At 44.7% G+C, this 26,127-nt stretch overlaps 1 long non-coding RNA gene across 1 annotated transcript in view; it reads left to right on the top strand.

Annotated features, from left to right (window-relative positions):
* The window catches only part of LOC146181788 (uncharacterized), a 126,820-nt gene that overhangs the window by 47,585 nt on the left and 53,108 nt on the right, over window positions 1–26,127 (top strand). Inside the window, exon 2 of the long non-coding RNA XR_014700291.1 lies at window positions 14,738–14,801. This is a non-coding gene — a long non-coding RNA (uncharacterized LOC146181788). The remainder of the gene's footprint in view (window positions 1–14,737; window positions 14,802–26,127) is intronic.

The raw sequence follows: 26,127 nt of genomic DNA, 5'->3' as shown, positions 1-26,127 counted from the left end.
AAAACAACGCGTTAATGACTTGACGGCGTGAGCGTCAATACCGGGCGTTCGCGGGGCCGTCTAAAAGTGATGAGTCTGTTTGCGCGCCTTTTGTGGGCACGTATACAACAGTGTGGCTATGTACTCACGCACACACACACACACACACACACACACACAAACACCCATGCTGCAGGCAAGGCTAGGTCATTGCGACATGGTGTTGCCATGCTACACGTGTGCGCCCAGATGGAAGTCGCAGAGTGAGGTTTTGTCTGATAGTGTTCGCGCCCGGCTGTTTGCGGCATATAGGTTGGCTTTATCTACCCTGGCCACCAGCCAGGTTACCAATGCGGTGCGGTTATTTCCCAGCTTGGCGCATTGTCTAGTTAACCCTGTTGCCTTTTTTTAATCTTATTGGTTACCTTTTTCTTATCTCTATTCCTGATTGGTTTGATGATGATTGTTTATGTCTTCGTCTTCATTTTCTCGCTGCCAGATGTTGAGTGAGTGAGTGAGTGAGTGAGTGAGTGAGTGAGTGAGTGAGTGAGTGAGTGAGTGAGTGAGTGAGTGAGTGAGTGAGTGAGTGAGTGAGTGAGTGAGTGAAAGTGAGATATAAATGAACGTTGAGTGAATGGTGAGTGAGTGCGTTATAAATGAACGTTGAGTGAATGGTGAGTGAGTGCGTTATAAATGAACGTTGAGTGAATGGTGAGTGAGTGAGTTATAAATGAACGTTGAGTGAATGGTGAGTGAGTAAGTTATAAATGAACGTTGAGTGAATGGTGAGTGAGTGAGTTATAAATGAACGTTGAGTGAATGGTGAGTGAGTGAGTTATAAATGAACGTTGAGTGAATGGTGAGTGAGTGAGTTATAAATGAACGTTGAGTGAATGGTGAGTGTGTGAGTTATAAATGAACTTTGAGGGAATGGTGAGTGTGTGAGTTATAAATGAATGTTGAGTGAATGGTGAGTGTGTGAGTTATGAATGAATGTTGAGTGAATGGTGAGTGTGTGAGTTATGAATGAACGTTGAGTGAATGGTGAGTGAGTAGGCAGGTGGGTGAATGAATGTATGGTTCAGTGGCTGAGTGATTGTAGTTGATAAACTACCAACAACTGGCAAGTGCAAACTGGTTTAATTTCCTGACGTCTTAAAAAGCAGATGAGAACTACTAAGTACGAAGCCCCATAGCTGATGATCCACCTGGCCCGAGAAAATCAGACCCAAAGCCGTAAACAAAATCCTTGGCGCCTTATATATCAAATAAGAATCCTATTTAAGAAGGCAATTTATATTCAATTTCTACTTTTCAGACCTATTGTAAAGAACAGCAGCTCGTCCCCAACTCATCGCTTAGGCAAGCCAATAATTTCATCCTAGAAAGGTATGCCCATAGTTGCAATATTTCAATTTTTAAGTTGTGACAAATCAAAGAGAACAAGAAAGGTTCAGTGAGACAAGCCAGCCTCTTTGGGATCTATCCTATTCCTTATTCCTTCTTTCCAGCGAGACCAAAATCTGCGATGCTTTGCCGTCCAATCCCAGAGCTATATGTTTTTACTTCAGGAAGTTGAGCTCTGGTCGCCTTTATTCGTCATGATTTTCAATAAGAGTATGAAGTGCAGTCGCTGCTGTGTTTGCACACTTGGTTGCTGTTTATTATCACATGATAATGCTGCGGGGGTCAAGTGGACGCAGCTAGCACAGAACCGGGTTAAGTGGAGAAATATGGGAGAGGCCTTCGCCCTGCAGTGGGTATAGTCAGGCTGATGATGATGATGATGATGATGCTGATTATAATTATGATGATGATGATGCTCATATAATTATACATAATTATACCCCGGAGCGCAAGAGCATACTACGCCTACAAGCAACACCGGTTGGTGGTAGATTAGGTGGACCAGACTAAGCAACACAGCTCACATTCGGAACTATCGGACAATCCACTGTCATAGCTCAGACAACGCGTGACATGCGTAGGCCCTGATCGGGTTCCACACTGGCCACGTGCGTTTCTTTTTCTACTTTATTGTTCAGTTATCAGCTTTCTAAATAGATTAAACACTATCTGTCTGTAATATGCGCTACCGTGACGCAAAATTTAAAAACTTTTCGATAGTTTTTTTCGCCGTAACGGTTCTCAGGTTATTTCGTCTATCTACATCTGAATAATTCCAGCAATTCAACCGTTTTGTACCGTCTCTCCCCAGCACAAAGAGGCCACCTAAAGTGATTAATCTCGTATCGAGCGTCGTGCTTTCTTGCAATAATTTAGAGAATTTGTCACTGCTGCGCTACGAAACAAAGCAATCAATAGAATTCCTCCGCGTCCCTAAACAAAATTAGACAGCTTCAGCGTACCGGTACAGTTAACTTCTATCGTATACTTCTATCGGAAACCACCAACAACGCTTGCGCGTGTTCTCCTGTCACTACCGGTAGCTGCCAGTAGGGTATATTTTATGTCCTCGAGGGGCCGGTCCATGAGGTCGCAGTATGCTGCTACGGCAACACTGCGCTTTTCGTTAAAGTGAGTCGGGGATAGGTAATAACGCACAGATCGCATAACTAGCAGAAGAAGAAATAAAACAAATGATGACGCTCCAAAAGGTGCTCGAAACGATCCTAAAGAAGACTCCATCAGAGAGGTCTGAGGAAGGGTCTCTCGGCATAGGAGCCAGGCGGCAAGATGGAAGCGGTTTTAAGTGGGGATAACGACAAACGCGCAAAAAAAGGCAAAAGGCAAAACGCGCGAGATTGTCAGGTCTAGAGACGGTCAGAGGCAGCCATAAATGAAGACTGGACGGCAAAAGGCAGAGAATGAGGGCGCAGATGAAATTCCGTCCGCTTGTTGTTGCTTCCCACGTCAACGTGGAGTCCACCACAAAATTTAATTTACCGGCTAGGGGAAGGCGGCCCTATAGTTGTGTGGGCTATACGCCTGTTGTCAGCCTGCAGCGCCATATGGAGAGAGCTCCCGTTCAGCATCGACGGGAAGAGCGGCCTAGCTTCCCGTTTCTTGTTTGATAGAAGAAAAAAAAAAGCATAGAGAGAAGAACCCTGGTACTAAAGAAAGGGATATTTTAGGGAGAACTTGAAGGAAACTGGGTGAGATGGGCCACGGATGGGGATGAAAGTAGAAGAGGCGTCCAGGGAAGGCGCGGGAAAGGGTTAAGGCGTAGTTACCGCGGCAACACGCCAAGCTGGAGGAAGAACAGAGTGTGGTTTTAGAAATATTTTATGAAGCCCTAACGAGAAGCGATGTCTCTTCGGAGCTTTTCTTGGCGGGTTGGAGGGTTTACCGTGTTTTTCACCCTCCTTCGCCCTCCGCCGCAGGAAGGAGCTTGCTCCGGCCCTGCTACTGCTTACATAGTTTAGAAAGTATACAAGCGTCATGGTCTCCGATGTCCTTTACAACGCGCCTTTGGTTTCTTCGCGCTCTAGTTCGATAATCTGGCTTCGTGGTTGGATGTTTCCTGCGGTGCTCTTTCGCTCAATCTTAGCGTGTAATATAGCAGGCGCCAGATGCGCGAAAACTCGGCCGCTTTCTTGTATCCAAAGTTTCTTGAGTAGCGGGCCCGCGGCGAATAATTGAGTTTCGTACCGGGGGCGTGTTTTCGGTGAACGCGGTTCTCCGTTCCGTTGTGATCCGAATAAATGGGTTCTCGCCGTTCCGCTCTTTTGTGCGTTGTGTGTCAGTTTGCTTTTCGTTAGCTCTCCCACGCGTTCGGTGACAAGCGGTGACAGTTTGCAGCGGCTCCCTTCTGTCGCGGGCTCTCTAAACTTTCATTTTTTTCCGCTGCAAAAGTTGCGTGAAAATACGTATGTGACAATGTGCCCCTTTCCTTCGTTAGCGGTCAGCGTTGAACGCAATTAATGAGGAAAACATTGTGAAGGTTACAATATTGTCGCTGGCGGTGGCATTGTTCAGCCGGTTTAGCGGTAGCTCTTCGTGTAACTACTACGCATTAACATTAGGCTACTTGATCGATAGTAGAGTACCGTATTCGAAAACCTGCTTGATATTTTGCTTGATTGCAGTCTAAGGTTGTCCTGATTCTATTAGCGATTACATTAGTAAACACCTTATACATAACAGACAGTAAGCTGATTGGTCTGTAAATTTTAAGGTCCTTATAGCGTCCCCTTTCTTATGAATGAGGATAATGTTTGCGATCTGCTATGTTTTCGGTATCGTTGATGACACCAGGCATTGCGTATACAAGGTGGCCAGTTTTTCTAGCAACGATATCCCCCCCCCCCCCCCCCCCCCCCCCCCCGCCCTTGAACAAATCTATAGCTATCTGATCCTCTCCAACTGGTTTCCACCTTTTCATAGTTTCTATTGCTTTCTTAACCTCGTCCTTCGTCACTGGTGGAACGTCTGTTTTTCCCTACCGCCAACCTTAGTACGGTCCTGACTACTTTGGCTACTGTAAAGATCAGTATAGAACTCTTGGCTACTTTGACTATCTTGTCCATATTCGTGATGACGTTGCCCGCCTTGTCCCTTAGAGCATACATCTGATTTTTGCCTATGCCCAATTTCTTCTTCACCGCTTTAAGGCTTCCCTCGTTCTTTACAGCATGCTCAATCTTCTCCTTATACTTCCTTATATCGGCCAATTTCAGTTTATTCGTTAGCTTTGATATCTCTGCCAATTCTGTCTGGTCTGTTGGACTGAATGTTTTCATTAATCAAATCTTTCGTCTCCTTAGACAGCTTACCGGTATCCTCTCTAACTATTCTACCGCCTACTTTTACCGCGCACTCAGTAAAGATATCTCTGAAATTATTGTTTATTGCTTCCGGGGCGAAGTCGCCATCCTCGGTTAGAGCTTTATATCTATTCTGTAGCGAGATCCTGAACACTTCTGCCCTCCCCCTCACCGCTAATTCGTTGATGGTCTTCTTTCTTACTTACCTGTCGCGTTCCTTCTTCAGATTTAGACTAATTCGGGACCTCACCATCCTGTGGTCACTGCATCGCACTTTCCCGATTACCTCTACATCTTGCATAATGAGGGGGGGGGGGGGGGGGGGGGGGTTGAACACAGTATGAAGTCAATTTCATTTTTAGTCTCCCCATCAGGACTTTTCCGTGTACATTTCCGGTTCTTCAGTTTTCTGAAGAAGGTATTCATGATTGTTAAGTTATTGCGCTCTGTAAACTCAACTAGTAACTTCCCCCTGCTATTTCTAAAGCCAATGCCATAGTCACCTACTGCCTGGTCTCCTGTCTGCTGTTTCTCTACCTTGGCATTGAAGTCGCCCAATAGTACAGTATACTGCGTCTTTACTTTTCGCATTGCCAATTCTACATCTTCGTAGAAGCTTGCAACTGCCATAGTCATCATAACTACATGTAGGTGCATAGGCCTGTGCAACATTCAGTTTGTACCGCTTATTAAGCCTGATTGGGCTGCCTGCCAGCCTCTCATTAATACTATAGAATTCATCTATATTGCTACGAAGATGACGAAGCGGGCAGTGGCGCGGGGCGGAGCGCTCACTCCAGGCCCGCTGGCCATTAAAGCATATTTCATCGTCATGTCATCACGTCGTTCTGTTTCTGTTGTGTCTCCGTATTCCATCGCTTGTAATGCCACCACGTAACATTTGGTTGGAGGTGCGGTTCATCCCCATCCTCGCCTTGCACCGTTGAAGCCAACCGCACGCCAGGTCCATCTGCCGAAAGCCCGTGGAGATCACCGCCCAGCTCTGCCCCAGCCCCTTTTGCTCAGACCCGATCAGCCGCTGTCCCCAGCCTCGTCCCCAGCCCTGACCACAACACACGACGACCAGGAAGAGCCCAAAGCCGACCCTACCGACCTTACTGACCCCACGACGAAGCGACCTTACGACCATTCGAGCGAAGACAGCACCCCCGCTCAAGCCGCATCCCATTCCCCCTTTCTCAACTTATGCCTTGTGGCAAACTTTTCGAAAAAAAAAAAAAAAAAAGCCGTTCGGCGTGTCCATGAGCCTTGGCCTTCGGCAAACGGTGAGGATTGGACTTGATGCTCCGGTGCAAGCATTCTTCCCATCTTCGCATTCATTGTGGTGTCCAGCGTTTCATGTCCCAATCCTGTGTCTGTGTTCATCGTCACGTCATGCATTGGATTTCTAGCAACCGATCGGGACGATCGCTCGGTTGCCCCGGGTAATGCTACGAAGATGACGAAGCGGGCATTGGCGCGGGGCGGAGCGCTCGCGCCAGGCCCGCTGGCCATGAAAGCATATTTCATCGTCATGTCATCACGTCGTTCTGTTTCTGTTGTGTCTCCGTGTTCAATCGCTTGTAATGCCACCACGTAACAACATTTCCCGCTATATACTTATTGACAAGGAAACCTACTCCTAGTTCTCGGTAAACCTCGATAACACAGTACATGCCCATCCTTCTGTACTGTATATGCCTCATTGACCTCCAAACCTCGCTAAGCCCTATGAAATCCCATTTCATACCCTCTAGTTCCTTTAACAACACTGCTAAACTAGCTTCACTAGCTGGGGTTCTAGCGTTAAACGTTACTATAGGGTCAGTTTCCAATGGCAGCCTGTCCAACGTAGCCAGGAATTCCTAGCACCCCCTGCTGCGTCACAGGTCTGACCGCCGCCGTGGTCAGTTGTTCCGCAGCCGCTGGTGACTGAGGGCCGGGGTGTATTAGGACTACTCATGGGAGGTTGCGGCCAATTACTGCACCAGGGTGGCCAACTCCTATTCTGGTGAGGGAGTGCGTTACCGGTGGTGTTCAACGGCATCAGGTCGCACTCCAAATCCGTTTATGCAATTCCATCGACACGCGGATTTTTTTTTTTTTTTTTTTTTTTTTTTTATCCGGTGAAGATTGAGTGGCACCGGGATTTGAGCGCCGGTCCTCTTGCATGCGAGGCGGATGTTCTACCGCTACGCCACCGCTGCACGATAGGTGCACTGCACAGCAGTGCTAGCGCACCTATATACGTGTCATTTCATCAACTATGCAAATTGACTGTAACTGTTTTTTTCTCAAACTACTGGAGCTCAATCCTAGCTTCAACTATAAAACTCTACACGGAGTCGCATTTTCTGTAACAATTTTCCACTTGCTCACCCAACCCATTTAGCAGCTTACTGCTTTGATACAACCTCCGAGCTCATTTCGATAACCAACTTTTGCTCGCCGCACCTCCTCCTAACGAGGTGTAATTGCCAAAAATAAACCAGACTCTGCCACCGCGGCGTATTGTAAGTCGGACTCCCCGTAAAGACCTAGGATATACCATGCTCTTTCTTCTTTGCGCTCCTCAGCCAACTCTATGTACACCCTCACCGTGAATGTGTTCCATCATATACCTAATGCGGAAACAAATCCTACATCTGCACTTGGCTAAGATAAACAAGGCTTGATGAGCGGTAAAACGAAGAAACAGGTAAAAAGCAAGCCGCGTGTGTTCTCAGATGATAGTCAGTGCCAGTGCTGTGTCCTTATTTCTGTTTCTGTTCGTTTCTTTTAACGGTACGACCATCCCAGAGAAAGCAAACCATCTAGCCCATGCTCAAGTTCTCTTAAAGCACCGTTCCCGGTGGAGAAAGCAAAGCTCGTCTTCATGTATTCTCTCGCCGAAACACAAGTAAAAACGGTGCTGACGAAAAACTAGGGAAAGGGAATGAGGGATAGAGGGAAAGAGAGACGGAGGTGCGTAAGGGGTAAATTGTATGGTAAGGTGGACAAATTCACCCCTATTCCGCAGGTGTTTTCTTCTTATTTTCATGCTCCCGTCGCTACATCACCATCCGTTTCTAATCGACGAAAGAAAAAAAGGAAAGCTTTCCTCTTCATCGCTTTCTCTCTGTCTCTGCGAAAGAGGTTCAATTAATATCGGGAGCATTTGCTCTTGCAACAACCAACTGCGCCGATAATTGTTTCAGTCGTCAACTTTCCAGCCGATTGTGGCTGCATACTAGTCCGCGTTTCTTCCTCTTGATAACTGCGTTTCCTTGTTGCTGCTTCTCTGACTAACGCGCACAGCACAGGAGCGGCTTTCAACGCCTTCTGGGCGAGAGGGCGCCAAGTCTCGCGCACTCTGCAGACGCGCACGCGTTCCTAGAGAACGTGGTAAACGAGCGAGAAAAAAAAAGTGAGAAATAGGAGGTGGAAACGTGCTGCCGCGCCGCTCGCTTTTGAAGCCTGTTAATGAGTTTCTGACTAAGTTTTGCCCGATCATTAGGGCACTGCTTGTTTCCGGAGAGGAGTGGAGAAAAAAAATCAAAAACAGCAAGACTAAATGTTCCCGCCGATTCTGTTGTTTCCCTTTTCCGACCCCTTTATGTACTCGTTCCCACTCGCCCTACATCGGAACCCGAGCGTTCAATTTTTCATAGTCGGCAGTGCTCCGAAAATGCGAAGCGAATTCGCGCTCGTATCGCCGCCGCCTCGTCTGCTCTTAATTTCCTCCTAATTACGGAGAGGCGTTCGCCGTTTCGCTAATTTTTGCGGTAAGAGCAAAAGAAGATGTAAAACAGACACGCGCGTTCATGATGACTACATGGGTTCGGCGGTGCATGTCGTGCGGAGAAGTTTCCCCAGTCGTACTGGGGAAATTCGGGCCGCGGGTACGTTTATTTTAATTTCTTTTTTTCACTGGCTTGGCTTGACTCTAGAATGGAAAGCCAAATGACGCATCGTGGAACTTCATCCCGCTGCTCCCTGCAACGCCAAACATTGGATCTATAGTCACCGACACGATAATGCGACGCAATGAACCAGAATGACGAACACAAATAGTCCGTAAGCAGAACGTAATGTAATTCCGCTAAATGTTGGAAATTACTGTTGCTCTTCCATGTACCAACTAGGATGCGAGATAAGAGCAGCTTCATGAGGGCTGAGAGTGAGAGGCATTTTCAAGACGCGATGGCGAGTGAAAAGCACGTGTAACTTGCAGGAAAACGATAAACGTAATGCGACATATAAATAAACAATATTTTAATTATTGTAGTTTACTTAACTGGCTGTCATAAACGGATTTCCTGTCGAAGTAAAGAGAAGTCTGTCGACAAATCAATGTCTTTTAAAAGTCTTTTTGAAAATTAATCTCTTGGCATATAAGGTATCTCTGAAAGCGACTAACTGTAGGGGTGTTGGAGAGACATAAAGATAAAGCGGCTTGTATAAAGCTGCTCTGATGAGGGAAGCATTCTAAGGACGCCTACGACATTCCCTAACACGAAACTTGAGCGCAGCTGTTATCTTTTTCTTTCTTTCTTTTTTCTACAAAGCGAAAGAGAACGCGAGGTGGGAGCGGGGTAGCGGTAATCCAGAGAGAGAGAGGGAGCCTATGCCATTTACTGATGCTGGCCTGCCTCGGTGAATCCCGCACTCTGTTGTTGTTGTTGATGTTGATGTCGTTGATGTTGATGATGACGTTAATGTTGTTGTTGTTGTTGTTGTTGTTGTTGTTGTTGTTGTTGTTGTTGTTGTTGTTGTTGTTGTTGTTGTTGTTGTTGTTGTTGTTGTTGTTGTTGTTGTTGTTGTTGTTGTTGTTGTTGTTGTTGTTGTCGTTGTCGTTGTTGTTGTCGTTGTCGTTGTTGTTGTCGTTGTCGTTGTTGTTGTTGTTGTTGTTGTTGTTGTTGTTGTTGTTGTTGTTGTTGTTGTTGTTGTTGTCCTCTGAGCAGCGCCGTAGAGCTCGTGGCTCTTCTTTCTCTTCTCCTTGCCTCGCGATCCTCTGGAGGCTCTTGACTCGTGAGTCTATTTTGCTCGGTTACACCGGCAATGGCACCGCGAACAGGTGAATAAGAGCTATTCCCTACTCCATCAGACAAAAAAAAAAAAAAAACTCAACTTCAGACGGCTAGGTCTTATCTGCGTTCCATCAAGATGGCTCTTTGCACACGCTACAACCTTCGTCATGTTAGCCTTATACTCATCATCTAAAGATGCCGCAGTGAGCGGCCCTTTGAAGCAGCGGCAAGCTGCGATCTGTCGCGTATAAAGAAGATAGAAATTGACATTTCCCCTCTCGTTGGCGATTACGTCGTATGCCGATGGCCATTACGAGCTCCCTGAAGCCGTTAGGAAGCTCAGAATTATCGTGTAATCGCTTTCTGTAAAGGCACACGTTTTAATGAATTTCCTTAATACCACGCCCTAAGTTCGCCATTTTACCGTGTTGCCCATATGCATCCTTTGATTGTATAGCATTTCAGCATGTATCCGGCGCGATATTTTTGGTTGTGGCAAAAGTGAATTACGGTGAAAGTGCATTGAGGTAAGTGCAGTCGAGACTTCCGAAGGGCATTATGGTAATATTATGTCTCGGAAAAAAAAAAAAAAAAGGCATAAGGGCTTCGAAGGGTAGTGGAGAACGGGGGCGAGTTAAGGTTGCCTTACGCGTAGGTGCTAACCTGCTACCCGACCAGTTGATGCATTTATTTCTTTTCCGGATTCCAATTATTTACACTTTTTTCTATTGCACATCATGTCAGACCCAACATACAACCTTTGTGTAATGTTTAGACGCAGAAGATTTCTTTCTAAACAATGCAATTGGCCTCCTCTAACATCTGCGCATGTCACTCTCTCTGGAGCGAACATCTTACAGTGAAGAGAATTGGGGCACTGAGGATGTATACAGGGTTTTTTCAGTGGAGATTTCAAATAATGTTAAAAAGTAGGAGGTTCAATATGGAACAATAAAATATTTGCAGAAACAAACTCTCTGCTGCAGCGGACACAATATGCTGCAAAACGCCTTTCATTATACAGCTAGTTAACTAAAACCTACGATTTGAAGCAGGGGGTAAGCCCCAATGCCGAGTTCGAAGCCGTGAGCAAGTCGACGGCATAACAGTCTTCGAAACAGAGAAAAACTTATTTTCGAAAGTGCTGCAGTGCGAGAAAAATTTCAGTTTTTTTTTTTTTTTTTTTTTTTTTCTCGTATGAAATCGAAAATGAGTGCAAGAAACTCTCGAACTTTCTTGAGAAAACTCGAAATTTCACCAGGATGATTCGTAGCTCAAAATTACCTATTCACAAAATGGCGCAGCCGTCTATGCGAGTTTCCTACAGAGCCCTTCACTCACCGCCGGAGTGTTTGGAAGATATGGCTTCGTATTTGGCTTGGCCAGTGTTGGGCCGATAGCGTGGATTCAGTCGTGAGGTGAAGGCTGCTCCGCTACAAGGTGACTATACTTCGCCACCCACCGTATATAGTGATGTGTTCCACACTATGTGTAGTTCAAGATCAGATTGGAGAAATGTTTAATGCAATAGCATTAGACACCGCGCTGGTGAAGAAATGTTTCGTCAGTCAGTAGTAACCAGGAATAAAATGACGTCATCAGTACGGAAATCAAAACTATACCTCTCGGTGCATCCTCTCTGCATCCTTGCTGCCACTTTTTGAAACCTTGGGAGCACATCTAACTAGAAGCTAGATAATCCAGAAAGATCTCTTTTTGTTTTGTAACTTTCGAGGTGGCAGTCGCAAATGACATTAGTGGCGTTAACATTAATCCGACAGGGCAAGCTTGAACCGAGTCAATGGGGGCCAAGCCGGTTACTTGGTGCATGTAAACGCCGCCGAGTCGGGTCGAGGAGTCGACTTGACTGCAGGGGAGAACGGAAGCGATGGCCTCTATGGCAACACTAGCGGACCTCCACGTGGAGCCAGATTTTCCCTCTTTCGTAACATAATTGTGACGCAATTGCTCTTTTTACACCCCATTTAGCACCCATCCATGTGCTAGTTATTATTATTATTATTATTATTATTATTATTATTATTATTATTATTATTATTATTATTATTATTATTATTATTATTATTATTATTATTATTATTATTATTATTATTATTATTATTATTAGATCACAGCAGATTGTGGCAAGCTCTCCAAGAGATGGGAGTTCCAATTCACCTCATCTGTCTCCTCAGGAACCTTTATGAAGGGCAAGAGGCCACAGTCAGAACTGGGCATGGTCTTACTGATTGGTTTCCGATTGAGAAAGGGGTGAGACAAGGCTGCATACTGTCGCCCTGCCTATTTAACCTATATGCAGAGTGCATCATGAGGAAGGCCGGTCTGGACGAGTCTTCAGCTGGAGTGAAGATTGCTGGAAAACGTATCAACAACCTTAGATATGCGGATGATACCACTTTAGTGGCAGAAAGTGAAGTGGAACTCAAGAGACTTCTGATGCGCGTACAAGAAGAGAGTGAGAAGTTTGGGCTTAAACTGAACATTAAAAAGACGAAGATCATGGCGTCTTGCCCTATCAAGTCCTGGAGCATCAATGGACAAGAAGTGGAAGCTGTGACAGATTTTCTGTTCTTGGGCGCCAAGATTACCTCGGAAGGAGACTGCAGCCATGAAATTAGGAGACGCCTGCTTCTGGGAAAGAGAGCAATGGTTAGCCTTGACCGCCTAGTAAAGAGCAGAGACATTAGTCTGCCAACCAAGATCCGTATAACCCGTGCTATGGTCTTTCCAGTTGGGATGTATGGATGCGAGAGTTGGACTGTGAAAAAGGCTGACCGCCGAAGAATTTACGCGTTTGAATTGTGGTGCTGGCGAAGACTCTTAAGAGTTCCTTGGACTGCCAGAAGATCAAATCAGTATATTGTCGACCATAAACCCTGACTGCTCATTGGAGGGTCAAATTCTAAAGTTAAAGCTCAGCTACTTTGGTCATCTGATGAGAAGAGAGGAGTCGCTGGAGAAAGATTTGATGTTGGGAAAGGTTGAGGGTCGCCGGAGAAGGGGTAGGCAGCGAACGCGATGGTTAGATGGCATTCTCGAGGCATTGCAGATGAAGCTATGTGATGTTAAGAAGATAGTGAGAGACCGGAAAGCGTGGCGTGACATGGTCCATAGGGTCACGAAGAGTCGGACACGACTGAACGCCTGAACTGAACTGATTATTATTATTATTATTATTATTATTATTATTATTATTATTATTATTATTATTATTATTATTATTATTATTATTATTATTATTATTATTATTATTATTATTATTATTATTATTATTATTATTGTTATTGTTATTGTTATTATTATTATTATTATTATTATTATTATTATTGTTATTGTTATTGTTATTATTATTATTATTATTATTATTATTATTATTATTATTATTATTATTATTATTTGCTAGTCACATTGGAGGCTAGTTAACGACAGGGATTCTGACCGATGACACCTCTACCTCCTATTTGTATGCCGTTAACAATAAAAGTAGCTGTCCTCCGAGAAATAACAGAGACACTGCTTGTCCTTTCCTTTCCTTGAAAACCAAACCAACTAAAAGCGCTAAACGTTTTGCCAAACTCTGTGCAAGTCTCTCAATGCTAAACCAACAAGCAAAGCCATCCAATACTGTGTCAAACAGGACAGGTTTAAGCATAGTTGAACGCTGGCTAACGTATTCCGCCGCCACAGCTCAAGTGTTACCAGATTTGAAAGCAGATGTCGCGGCATGCAAATGCTTTTTCCTTCTTTTTGCATTATTAAAGTGAAAGCCCTACTTGGCTGTATTTACTAAAATTTGTCCACAAAACGTGAAAGCGAAGTATGGAGGCAAAAAGTGAGAGCAAAATGTGACGTGTGATATGACGTCACATTAAGACGAGACTAGTAGGTAGTGATGAATGTGTATGTAATGACAAGTGGTATATAAATGCCGTGTCATGTCTAGTCATGTCATGCGAGTCACTATGCTTTAGTGATGAGTCATCGACATTTGTCATGAGTCATTCAGATCAAAGATCCAATGTGCACGTGACGTCATCCGCAAGAGGCGCTAGCGGCCAGCCCGGCTAGGGTACCTCGATGCACGTGCCCTCACATCGAGGCATACTAGCGCGGCATTCGCCATATGCGTAGTCGTGTGTGCGGGCACCGCAGCCAGCCGTAGTATTCAACTCGTTGTGATCCGTGGGGTGCGCCTTTCACGTCTTGTAGGAATTTTTGCATGGGCCAGCGAAAACCATGCAAGTGAGTGGATACACCTGTGCACTTCGTCGAACAAGAAAAACGACGGTCTCGATTACATTACTAAATGAAGGTTTAGCAATATCAAGCAGTAAAATTAATAAACCTTCATGAACACAGAATTGATCTTACGTTACGATTTAATTCCTTCAAAGCAGCATATAAAGCATTCCTAAAGACCGCATAATATATTTATTGAATATAGCTGCATCCATCCGAATTCAAATGATCAGTTTTCGTTTTTCTTCATGATTTTTTCCCCCTTACAGTCTATGTCGCCATGTTATTCCTGTCAAACATGGATACATATTTTTATTGCATTTTTCTTCTCAACTTTGTGCTGTCATACATTCTCTTATGTGTTTGTTTCACCGCAAAGTGGTGTTATACTATAAACTGCATTGTGTGTTGATATGTATCTTATGTATCTAGTTGTTGTTTTTTTTTTTCATTTACTGTATTATTAATCAGGAGAATTCCCTTTGTACGCATCTGAACGTGTTGTCTGTTGCGCCTTTTGCCTCGTCTTCCACTTTCACTTGAAAGGAAATAAACTGAACAAAACTGAAATGTTCGACTTTGTGAAAACATCGGCTCGTATGACTGCGGTAACTCCGTCATGGTGTGCGGCAATTACCACTGCTTCGCGTTTAATTCCCCGACGTTGGGGCCTGCCTTTGGAAGTGCGGTCTTACATTTTGCGACAGGTGAAGAAATTAAAACGTACAAATCCATGAAGGTGTTTTAATTTATTTTTTTCAGGCGAGGGAGGCCAAAAGCCACACGTGCGTGAAGGGAGCCGATGGCCCGCGTGCCGCTTTTAGAGGTGAGAAAATTCCGACGTGTCTGTTATTTCAGCTAGCGCTGTCACCTCTGCCGTCTTGCAAGTGACGTGTTGTTACAACTATATCAAACATCGCGTTGTTGCGAACCAAGGTTCCATGGGTTATGTGCATATCAAACGGAGCTCCGTTGCCGACACAAAGTTAACATGCTCGCTTGGTGTGCCGTTTATACTGCGAGCGCGGGACAGTATTCTTTCGCCCTTTTGTCACCCAAATTAAGCAACTGCGGCTTTACTGCTGGAACAGCGCCTGTGCAAGCTACGATTGGCAGTTTGCCGACTAGCGTCCCTAGAAATGTGCGTTGCTATGAGTCGTGTTGCGCGCCATGGGCATCCGGCCACTTTTGCTGTTGAGCTGTCGCACGGGTTAATTCCAAGTTGCAACACCGAACATGCAGCGTTATGTCCCGGAGTATGAAAATACTACTACAGACTCCAGGCGCAGGAAGGGCCGCAATGAAAAGTGGATGTGGAAGTACTTAACAACTTGATAAAACTTTACTGATCACTACCAATATACGGCGGGCACCTGACAGCGAACCTGATACTGCGCGAGCCGATGCCACCGGCGACCTACAACATGGCGGACGAGACGTGACGATGCTCGCGCCGTATGGTAGTTTCGGCCTCAGTGAATACCTCTTATAGAAGCAACATATGGAATCCCTGAATTGTGTAGATTCAAAGTCAGGACACTCAAAGGTAATCAGTCATGGACCTGCAGCAGCAACGCTCAGGCTTTCGTATTTCTCTAATGCGGCCTCTGCAGTGCTAAGTTTTTTTGTTTTGTTTTTTTAATAACACCGCTTACTGTTACTATTGCTGCCGATAACAGCAACCTCAACTCGCAGCTACCGGTCGATTCAGACGGGGCTATAATAAACTAACCATGCACTGTAATCATCAGCAGCAGTCAGCCTCCATTTAACGTAGGAAAAGGGTATGTCACACTACCGCCAAATGGCACTGCCCTGTTTATACTGCTGCCTATCATATATATCAAAAACTTTATAATCTACTCCAGCCGTTTGATTCCTTGCCACTCATCGCTACCCTCGCTTTCTCTTGGAATCCGCTCCGTTGCCATGTGGGAGCACCGGTTATCTTCCCTATGAACGTTTAATCATCATGAGCGTCTATGAGCGTTTAATCATCATGCTTTCACTCATTGCGGGGGGTGAGGTACCTCTGACGTTTGCCTCTGATCCCTGCATTTTTCGTCTGGCCCATGTGATCCTTTTTTTCCAATGACAGCGCAACAGTTCAGATTATTCCGGAGACCATGTGCCATTTCAGGACTTTACACCAATGTATTAGTTCTTCATTATTTTATCTATGGTATCCTAAACTCACCGATAATTCATAACAGGGAAATAATGCCAATTACGAAGATATCAGCAATGTAGCTGTATCGTATTTTCCTTCAACCTCTCGCTGCATATAACTTGTCCCCCCCCCCCCCCCCCCCCCCTTCCCATGGTATCGAATTCTTGTCGCGGTGGCCGCTTTTCGGTGGAGCCGGAAAGCGAGGCGCTCATGTGCTGTGCGATGTCAGTGCACGCTCAAGAACCGCAAGTGATCGAAATGTCCGCTGTCCTTCTCTACGACGTCTCTCATACCCCGAGCAGCTTTGGGAAGTTAAACCCCACCAACCAACCGTTTTCTTTTCCTTTTTTTTTTACCTGGAAAAAGAGACTTTTATTTTCTGCGTTGCATTTTCGCGTTATTCTGCGGAACGTTGTAATGCGTGATTCATAGAATTTTAAGGTTGCAGGACAAAGAAAGTCGCAAATATGCTCGTTAAATGTGAAATTAACTGCTGGCGATTTGGGGTAGAGTGGGGTAAAAGCAGGAAAGGGGGGGGGGGGGGGGGGCGGTAGGGCGAAATCTGTGCACAACTTTGATTAGTAACAAAAAAAAAAGTGTGGTACTTACGCGCTCTTCTATTTTGCCTTACCTTTATTGCCTCTTGTTCTCACAGGCGACATTGTCATCCCGAATGAAGCTCGCATCCGTTGTGCGGCTTGCCGCCTCGAACAGCCGTGCGTACGTGTAGGTGTTCCCTCCTCGCAAATGCCTAAAATCTATCCAAATCGTACGGATCGCCACGATTCTGATTGTTAGCTTCGAGTTATAGGCCAGATATTATTTAACAACTTGCTCTCTTTTTGATCTGAACTTTATCTCCTTTTCCTAAGCATGAACTTCAAATCCTAATCATGTGTGTGCGTGTGCGCGCACGCGCGCGTGCTTTTCGCAGTGATTGCAATAATAGAATTCCAAAACTCCTTGTCAACATTATTTGTGCCAATGGCATCTCTGTGTGCTCCTCCTCGCACCATAGGTGCAAATAACCTCCTCCAAAGACCGCAGTTTATTACTTCATTAAATATGCGCTGTAACCAAGGTCTGAATTCTTCCCCCGATTTTTCTTTTCTTCTTGGTGAGCCTGATAAGCCTTGCTTCATTGGGAGTTGCGTATAATATATCTGCCTTCAGACTTTGATGTTGATAACTTAAAAACAACAGCTTTCGAAGACAGCATATAATTAGGCTATTACAATGTTGTTGTTTTTTGTTGTTGTTTTTTTTTCAAACAGTCAAGGACGCCTGCCTCTAGAAAACTCCGGGCGTTGTTTAAGAATCTCTTTAGACACGACACTTACTTCATGTCTTTATTAACGTGAAATAAAAATACAAATACGAAAGTATTACTTGCAGTGAGTTGGTGCTCAGCACGAAGACTGATTGATGCTGCTATGTTCTCGAATACTATTTTTTTTTTTCTGCACCTGATCTATAACTATATGTTGTAGCCAGCTTACCCCCTCCCCCCACCCTTCGCTCTTCCTTTGTTTGTGAAGGGTTGACTTCTTAGCAGTAATTTCCGCTTCTATGTTTTCAAAGAGGTGTGCGTAAAGTCATTTCGATCAAAGAGTTGTGTTTTGTTCACTTCTCATTCGAACTTCGCACTTACTTTTATTATGAATCCGCTTTAAAGTGACTCTTTGGAGAAGGGCATTGATTTCCTATGTAGTGAGTGGTACGTTGTAGTGGTTGGCGTGCTCTCAACGTGAATGGTGGTCGCTCAGTAAAGGCTGGAAGTTACAGAAAATGGAACCTCTGGTCATTTTTCATGCTTGATGAAGGTTAATGTCTCCCTCTTATTAAAGGACATTCCTCTGCATGCTAACGGTGAAGAATGACTAACGCCTTTTTTCTGCCCCGCACACTCATAGTGTGCACGTTAAACCTTGTTGCCAACTTGTGGCTGTTTCTTAAAAGAAGGAGAATTCAATGGCAGAAATTCCCAGCGGCGGAAAAAGTGGCCCAGCTTTCAATTCCATTACTCAATAAAAACATTGAAGCTTAGGTGGCGAAACTTATGAATATGCTTCCTTCTTGCGTCGTCAGTGAGCTTGACCCAGTGAGTTACACTTAGATGACTGCTCACAGTCACGGAGATTTCGTGAGCAACCTGTGTACAATCGGCTCTTCTTATCATCTGCCTCTTTAAGCTCACGAGAGGCTGAGTTAAAAGAGCTTAGTAAATGTGAGAACTTTCGACTGGGGCCAGCATTCGGTCCGTGATTCGACTGCAGGCAAAAGGACGAAGGAAAGCAACAGCACGTTTTCCCACATATTTTTTTCTCGAAACAAACGCACACACACTGTTGTATGTCACACTTTTTTATTTGACTTCAAGAACACAAGTATGGAACACTGGGCGTCATGCCGACGGGGTTGGGTACGGGACATAGGCTAGAGTCTCTTCGGCATGAAATAAACATTCGACACTGTCAGGCGTACAATTAAAACCATCGCACCCTACCCTATTTTTTTTTCTTCGCCAACCTTGGCTGCCATCTTTATTTTCGTTTTTCTTATCCCTTTCGCAACACCACTGTCTCAGCAAACACAAAAGGTCTCTGGACGCCACCCCACCAGTGGTCCTGCTTTCTTATCATTCGCGCCACTTTGTTCCTTAGTCTTAAACCTCACCTCCTCGCCAGCCTCGACGCTTATCAGTTCCAGCGTGCGAGGGAGGTTGAGAGACACGGAAGCAGCGTCGACTGGAAAGAGGGAAGCATATTGGTACGGTGACAAGTTAATTGACAATGGACTTTCCAGTGTCCACCAACAAAAAATTCGATAAAATAGTACGGCCCACTCTCGCTTCAACGCAGACAGGCCTTGCTGGTCTCAAGGAAGCCAGCCATTGGGCAAAAGCAGCATAGAGAACATACACTTTTACAGGTCCCTCTTCTCTGCCACTACAAAATAAGCGAGACGAAAAGAGACCAGTACAATGAGAGAACTCCCCTTCCAAGACACTTATACACACCTGAGGAGACTCGCTCAGTTATGATATCCTTAATGTTTTGCAGTTTTGTCCGTCTTGTTTTGAGGGGAAAGGGTAACGGAGATAATGGAAGCTTATGCGATACGTAAAACATGATGAACAATGCCAGCAAACCAGACACATGCAAGAAATGCAGCCGTCAACGTCTGTCGACGTTCTTTTGATTTAGAAAAGCAGCGGTGGTACCCACTGCGTATAGGGATCGTTTCAAGGAACACCAGCACCTATAGACACTCAATACCGGACAAACACAAATCTCCTGGGGGTGGAGAAAAAAAAAATATCATGGGGGTCAAAAGACACTGCAGGTGCCAGGAACAGTGGAAATGAGTCATCAACGTAAAAATAACATGACAGCATTTAAATGCATCACATTTCATCGACAGATAGAAAAACTCACCAGGCCAGAGATCAATGTCAAGACAGAACACAAGCACTTTTGAATGTTACAATTCTCGGTAGAAATGAGACTGCAATGTTTCCTTCCGCGCAAGAATAAAGCGCTGAAGCGCCAACAGCGTCGAAAAAATCACACACCAAACACTTTTTTTTTCATTAACTTTGGGTCGGGACAATTACAACTGCGTTTCGAGATCTCCACCGGCGCTACATGACACAGAGACTATCTGTCCTCGAGATTTGTCTGCAGGCTGCGTGGACAAATGCGATGTATATGTTTTTTTTTTCTTCTGATGAGCGAAGGGGGAAATGATACGAAGCAGCGGCTGGTCCTGCGGGTGTGCTCTCGGATTACTCTCGTATGTGACGTCATGCCTCTCGGTTACGTCACGAATTACACTCGGTGGGGCACGTTAGGGACCGGGGAAAGATGAAGGCAAGTTATCTTACAGAGACGGGAACGCTTCTGAATGTCTGTTGGGGCGCGCTTCGCAAGCCTTTACTATTGTTAATGTTTTGCTGTTTTTGCCTATGCATGTTTGTGTAGGCGTATGTCTGTGTGTTCGTTCGTGCGTTTGTATTCTGCAACTTGCTCGTGCGTCACTTCATCGGTTCAAGCTTCTCAGTGGATTTTAGGGCAAGGTTGGTGTTACACTGGACGTAAAAGCATTCTAAACATATAAACAGAACCAAGCGGCGGATTTAGACGAAATCACTCGAGCTATGAACACGTGAAAGTATCAGAAGTTTTACAATGGTGCTCGGCAAAGAGTTCAGAGTCCCTTTCTGATAGCAACTGCGAAGCCGTAGTCATGACAACCATTGTGTTCTAAAGCAAGACCCATCAGATCTATCCTGCTAAAAGTATACCACTAGAAAAGTAATAAATAAAGCACGGGAGGAGGAGGTATGTACGTGGACAAGAGGAAGCAGTTGGGTAACACCGGTCACAAGAGCGGGTCTTGGCACTTCTGTTGCCTCAGACGGAGGGTGAGATACACTATATACAATTTTATACAGACCCGCAAGTGTGCCAGCTTTAGGTATCGTTGGCAGATAATACGTGACGAGATGCTGAAATGACGTATTCACTGCTTAATAAACACTGGAAAGCGAAAAAAGAAAGCAAGCCCTAAAGAGAATTTTACTTACCATATGCATCCCATAACGGGTTCAACACTGCCAGAAGGCCGCGCTTATGAAACATTATAAGCTCTTCGCAAAAAGAAAAAGAACGAAACAATTACAGACAATAGTTTTTAATCAGTGTTTAGGTGACCTCGGCCAAAAAAAATAATACAGTGACGTCAGCAACGTACGTTACTCTGCTTAGTTCCCCGAATCGCCGCAGTGGTTAGTGGGGCACTGCGACCACTAGCGACGTTCCTCGTCACATTTCGGGTGCTCGAGAGCTAAGTCATTCCGCCATTTTCTTCGTTACTGCGTCAGTGGTCCGCCGCCAGATCCTGCGTAACACCGTTTGCAAGAGGATAGCACTTTGGCGGAGCTCCATACGTGTTATCTTTTCTTCCCTCATCGCGTAGCTCCAGCTCGTTTCGAAATGTGATTGCTGGTGGTTTTTGCTTTTAAGCACCACAGCCTCGTGTAAACTCCCAACACTGTACAGTATTTACAGAATCTCGGCTGTGGCGCTTTTGGGGAACAAGATGGTGGTTGGGGAAACAAAATGGAGGGGACCGGTAACGATTTAACTGAGCTAAACGATAAATAACGCACATATTCCTTGAGCAAGGGGAGGATAGGTTCAGGAGAGAGCTGTGTGTAGTTTACAGCAGGCACCGACGTCAGTCCACAGACGAGAAGCTTGAACCGACCCGGTTCAAATGTGGTCTTGTAATTTGATTTCCTTCCTGAAATTATTGTCACTCTCAGAGGCACGATTTAGTTTTAGTACTGAAAACCTGAGAAGCACTGCTGGCCTCCTGGTGAGATGCAATCAAGTTGTTGTTTTCAACAAATATAGTCTAATAAGTATTTATTCTTTATTTTAGGATTATATATCTTCATTAAAGAGAATACCTGTGCCCCAATAGTTTGTCTCACCTTCCATCTTTTTTTTTTTCTTTTTTTTTTCACTATTCCTTTGTACTTTCATCTATTAATTGACTGCACAACTCCGAAGCCTTACTGTCTTTAGCTTGGTGTGAGGTTTCGGAAAACGTTTGTCCGGGTGTGTTTGCGTGTGTTTGGTTGCTGTCTTTTGTTTCGCGTGTCGAGAACTGGGTTCCCCTGTGTACGACAAAAAAAAAAAAAAAAGACTGCAAAAAGCGTCTTGCTTATTTTTCGCGGTGGCCGCAGGGTCGTTTATAGCTTGGCACGCAATGCCGACTGTGCATGCGCCGACCCTACCGCCATTTTACACAAATATGTCACAATATTTTTTTCCTATACATCAGCGTGAGCAGGCGTAACATTTGGAGGGTTGGGAATATTGGCTCGGCGACGCAAACGGATATGACGACAGAGGTTTCAAGCCAACGCACTTCCCTCGACACTTCACCGCGCGGAACATTTGACAAGGGCGGCTCTAAAAAATCGTTGTATAGTTGCTCTCGAGCTCTAGTAGCGTGGTTTGAAACCTCCGTGTTATAATGCTTCGGGAGGAGTGAAATAACTCAGTTGGCATGTGCGAAACTTTAAAGTTAAAAAAAATTGGACCTCGAGAGAGCAGACAGCCGCCATTTGCTAACATAGAGACGTATTAGCTTGTGCTTGTCTCACGTGTTCTTCACGAACTTTGTCCAAGTTCTTTTTTTTTTTCTTTACGAAAACGGCTGTAAACAATGCCAGGGCTACACGTGAGATGTCATAGCTCTCTCGCCTCCTATACTTAAAAAAAAAAAAAAAAAAAAAAAACCATGTTGCAGAAGAGAAGATTTTCGGGTGGGATGTTATTCTGAAGGATGTGCGATGAGTTAACAGACACTGGGTGTTTGGGTTTGTCTCGTTTCGAGTGGTTTCCGTTAAAAACGACAAGGCAGGGTCTGGAAGGGCATAGAGAAAAGGACGAGGAGGATAGATAGCTTTTGATTTTTTTTGTTTGCTTGTCCGTCGGAGAGCACCACTAGTGCGGGCCTGAACCGCCACAATATCACCCGTATGGAACTTCATAGAATACCTGTTCCAAATTTGGTGGCGGGACCCGCACCGGGGGAGGAAAACCTGCTCCCGACGTACAACCGAAGAAAGGCATGTATTTATCCTCTCTCTCTTCTATATATTTATATAGTATATGTCTCATGTATATAAAAAACACATTCCCTTCACCGCGAACTGGTTAAACAGACATTCACACGACGTACAATCCTTCTGGTTACGTAACTTGATTTTTTTTTTTAACTCATTTCTAAGCTCCCACTTCTCAAAGAAAGCAATTTGGTCCCTTGCTGTGGCGATGGCATAGTTACGGTTCTTGGGGCGACTCAGCATCGTGGTTAGCACAACCTTCTTGTTTGGTTTGGGGCCGTGTCTCGAATCGCTTCGAAGATGATTCGGTTAATGATGCGCGCCATTTTCGTCATCTCGGTGCACTTCTTTTTCGCGTGCAGACGTGCTTACGTCATGTTTTCACGAAAGCTTGAAACCCAACTTGTCTCGCTTTCAGCGGGCAGATGAAATGTTGTCGCGACCGGTGCAACCTTTTGAGTTACCCAGATGGCAATTTTTTTTCGACTTTTTATGTTTAGTCACCTCGGCCAGTGGATAATTCTGAGCTACCAAACTGTCTAAAGCTTTGACCCTTTTATGCTCAGTCATCTCGGCTGGTGGGTACTTCTGAGCTACCAAATTGTCTAAAGCTTTGATACTTTTACGCTTAGTCATCTCGGCCGGTTGATACTTCTGAGCTACCAAATTGTCTAAAGCATTGATACTTTTATGCTTAATCATCTTGGCCGGCGGATAACTCTGAGCTACCAAATTGTCTAAAGCTTTGATACTTGTATGCTGAGTCATCTCGTCCACAGCTAAGGGACCAAATAGTCTCTGAAAAGGGACGAGCAGCCGGCGGATAAGAATGGATCCGAAAAAGACGGCACGAGGAGGAGGAACCCTCCGTGTTTACTCAAGCGCGCCACCTCGAATCGCGACGCTTAACTAAACAGTTTGAAATAAACGTCTACAGACGCGGCACATCGACTACATTCACTGTACAAAGCTACGGCATCTTTCTGCGTTATCTTGCGCTTCTTCTTAAACCCCTGAGTTGGTTTCACATGGCGGTGCACTGCGCCTAACCTCGATAACCTCTGTCAACTCTCGCTACTATGACAAAGGGTTGGTTCACTCAAAGATACGTTCGGGACCTGTTCTCGGTTACGGCTCTGCAAGCCAGCAAAGAGAACCCAGCATTGGCGAGGGGCAGACCGGGCGTTGTTACTCAAACAGCGACAAGTGATTAAACCAATTTTAAAACATTCAAACGCGATAAACGAAGGAGACAACCGTACATGTACTCAGGTTACACCTTCATCAATAGCCTAGTAGGCGTTTCCAGCCTCTTTCACGTCTCTGTAAACGTCAATATAGCGCTAAAGGCATGACTCAAAATCATTCAGCAAAGCAAATAACTTGATTAATTCCAACCAAACTTTGGTTTACGAGCATATTTGGCTCAAAATAATATGCAGCGTTGACAATATTTAATTCTGTTTAGAATGATTTTGAGACACAGCCTTCAGGCTTCGCCAGTGAGCATTTCAATACACGCTTGAAAGAAGAAACAATCAATCAATGTTAGGGAGCAGCTCTTGGTAATCGTCAGAAAGAAGACACTATGAAACGTTGCTGTTCACACAGCGGTTCAAATCGATGAAGAGAAAAAATGGAATGATTGAGACAGCAAAGAGACTGCCATCACTTTTTCTTTTGATTGGTCCTAAACTTCTCCATGTTTCAACTGAGATTACATTGCAATTTGCATTATTGTCGAATATTTTTTTTTCTGTTTGAAAGCTTGCAGTGTTCTAGTGAGCTCTTGCATTTCAATATTTCTATTTTCTTGCTCGTAAATTCAGTTGAAACACAAGCAACAATGGAATGCGAGCAAGCTATTACACAATGGTTCAGACCTGTACTGGCAGTGCGCCCTTCCATTAGAAACTGTCTTGGTGAAACCGTGTGAGCAAAAGACATTTTCTTCGATCTTCCGAGCTAATTGTTCGTAAATGGGCCCAAAGCAAAAAGTGACAATTTTCGCTCACCCTCCAGATTGAGAGAATATTGAATTTTTTTGCGTCCTGTCCTGCTGAATACTGGTTAATTCCTACACTCTTTAGACTCTAATCTTGAGAGGAACAAAGTGGCTTATTTTTTCAACGGTTTCCAATGGAAAAACACACTGCTGAACAGTTGTCAACACACTGTCTTAAAGCAAAACTGCTCGAGGACGAAAAGGTGTATAACAAGTGAAATGTTGCCTCGTTTTTTGATTTGACACTCATTGTAAACATCAATGAAAACAGCACACTGGCACACAACATAACACAAACATTATTTTGATTCTCGGTCGTACACGCTGTTTTGATTTTGTGCATCAACAACGTTTCTTCTGGCCCTGAATACATACACAAATTCTCTCACCGTTATGGTCCAAAAGACATGGGCTCGAAATTAAAACAGAGCACGTAGTACACTTCTCGTATAGCACACAAAGAAATTTGCGACCGGTTCTTGTGTCCTTTTTTTCTCAGATTCCTCTCCTCGAAGCTGGAAAACCACTGAACCCTTAACAGAAACGATCGCAACACATGACTAAAGGAAGTAATATTCTATATTCACTTATACAAACTAGAATAACACTGTCGCACTTGATCAGAGTTTACTGGGTTATGCACGTGCAAACACACACACGAGCCTCGAGGTGAACAGGGCTAGAACCTGGCTCTCTCTACTGCGCGGCGTTTTCAAACCACCGTTCGCAGGGCTTCTTTTTTTTTTTCTTTACATTGTTTCAAAAACTCTACAACCACAACATGCACCACGTCCTCTCTGTAATTGTTTCAGACTAAATTAAATCTGTCGGTAACAGCGGCAGCAGCCCATCTCGCGTACTTTGCTGCTCTTTCTCTCTCTCTCTCTCTCTTTCTCTAAAAAAAAAAAAGAAAAACAACAGTGCTCTCGACTCGCCCGAGAGCTGGAAGAGGAGACAGAAAAGCTCATTGAGAGGATCTCAGGATTCGAACCCCGAGTTGTTCTGTTCCTACAACCCTCGTGAACAAGAGTAGTACAAGTATAATGCGCCTTTTTCTTGTTTTCCCTTTTTTTTTTTTACGCTCTCATTACGTCATGGCTGTTGTCAGCGGAGACAGAGGGCTCCGTAAGCCGGCTACCCGAGAAAACGTCACTATGACGACTCGCTTTCGTGGCGTCATACGTCGGCCCACAGCAGCGAGTACTTTGTTTTGCCTCTTTTTTTATATCTTTGCTTTTGTTAAGAGGCAGAGAGACTGTGGCTTGAGAAGGAAAACTAACTTAAACGGAACGCTTTGTTGCTCGTAGGCTTTGTTTTGCTCCCCACAGCGGCTC

Source organism: Amblyomma maculatum, chromosome 8, assembly GCF_055883805.1.
Source record: "Amblyomma maculatum isolate TAMU_Amacu chromosome 8, ASM5588380v1, whole genome shotgun sequence".
NCBI lineage: Eukaryota > Metazoa > Arthropoda > Arachnida > Ixodida > Ixodidae > Amblyomma > Amblyomma maculatum.
This window is presented reverse-complemented; position numbering and strand designations above follow the sequence as displayed.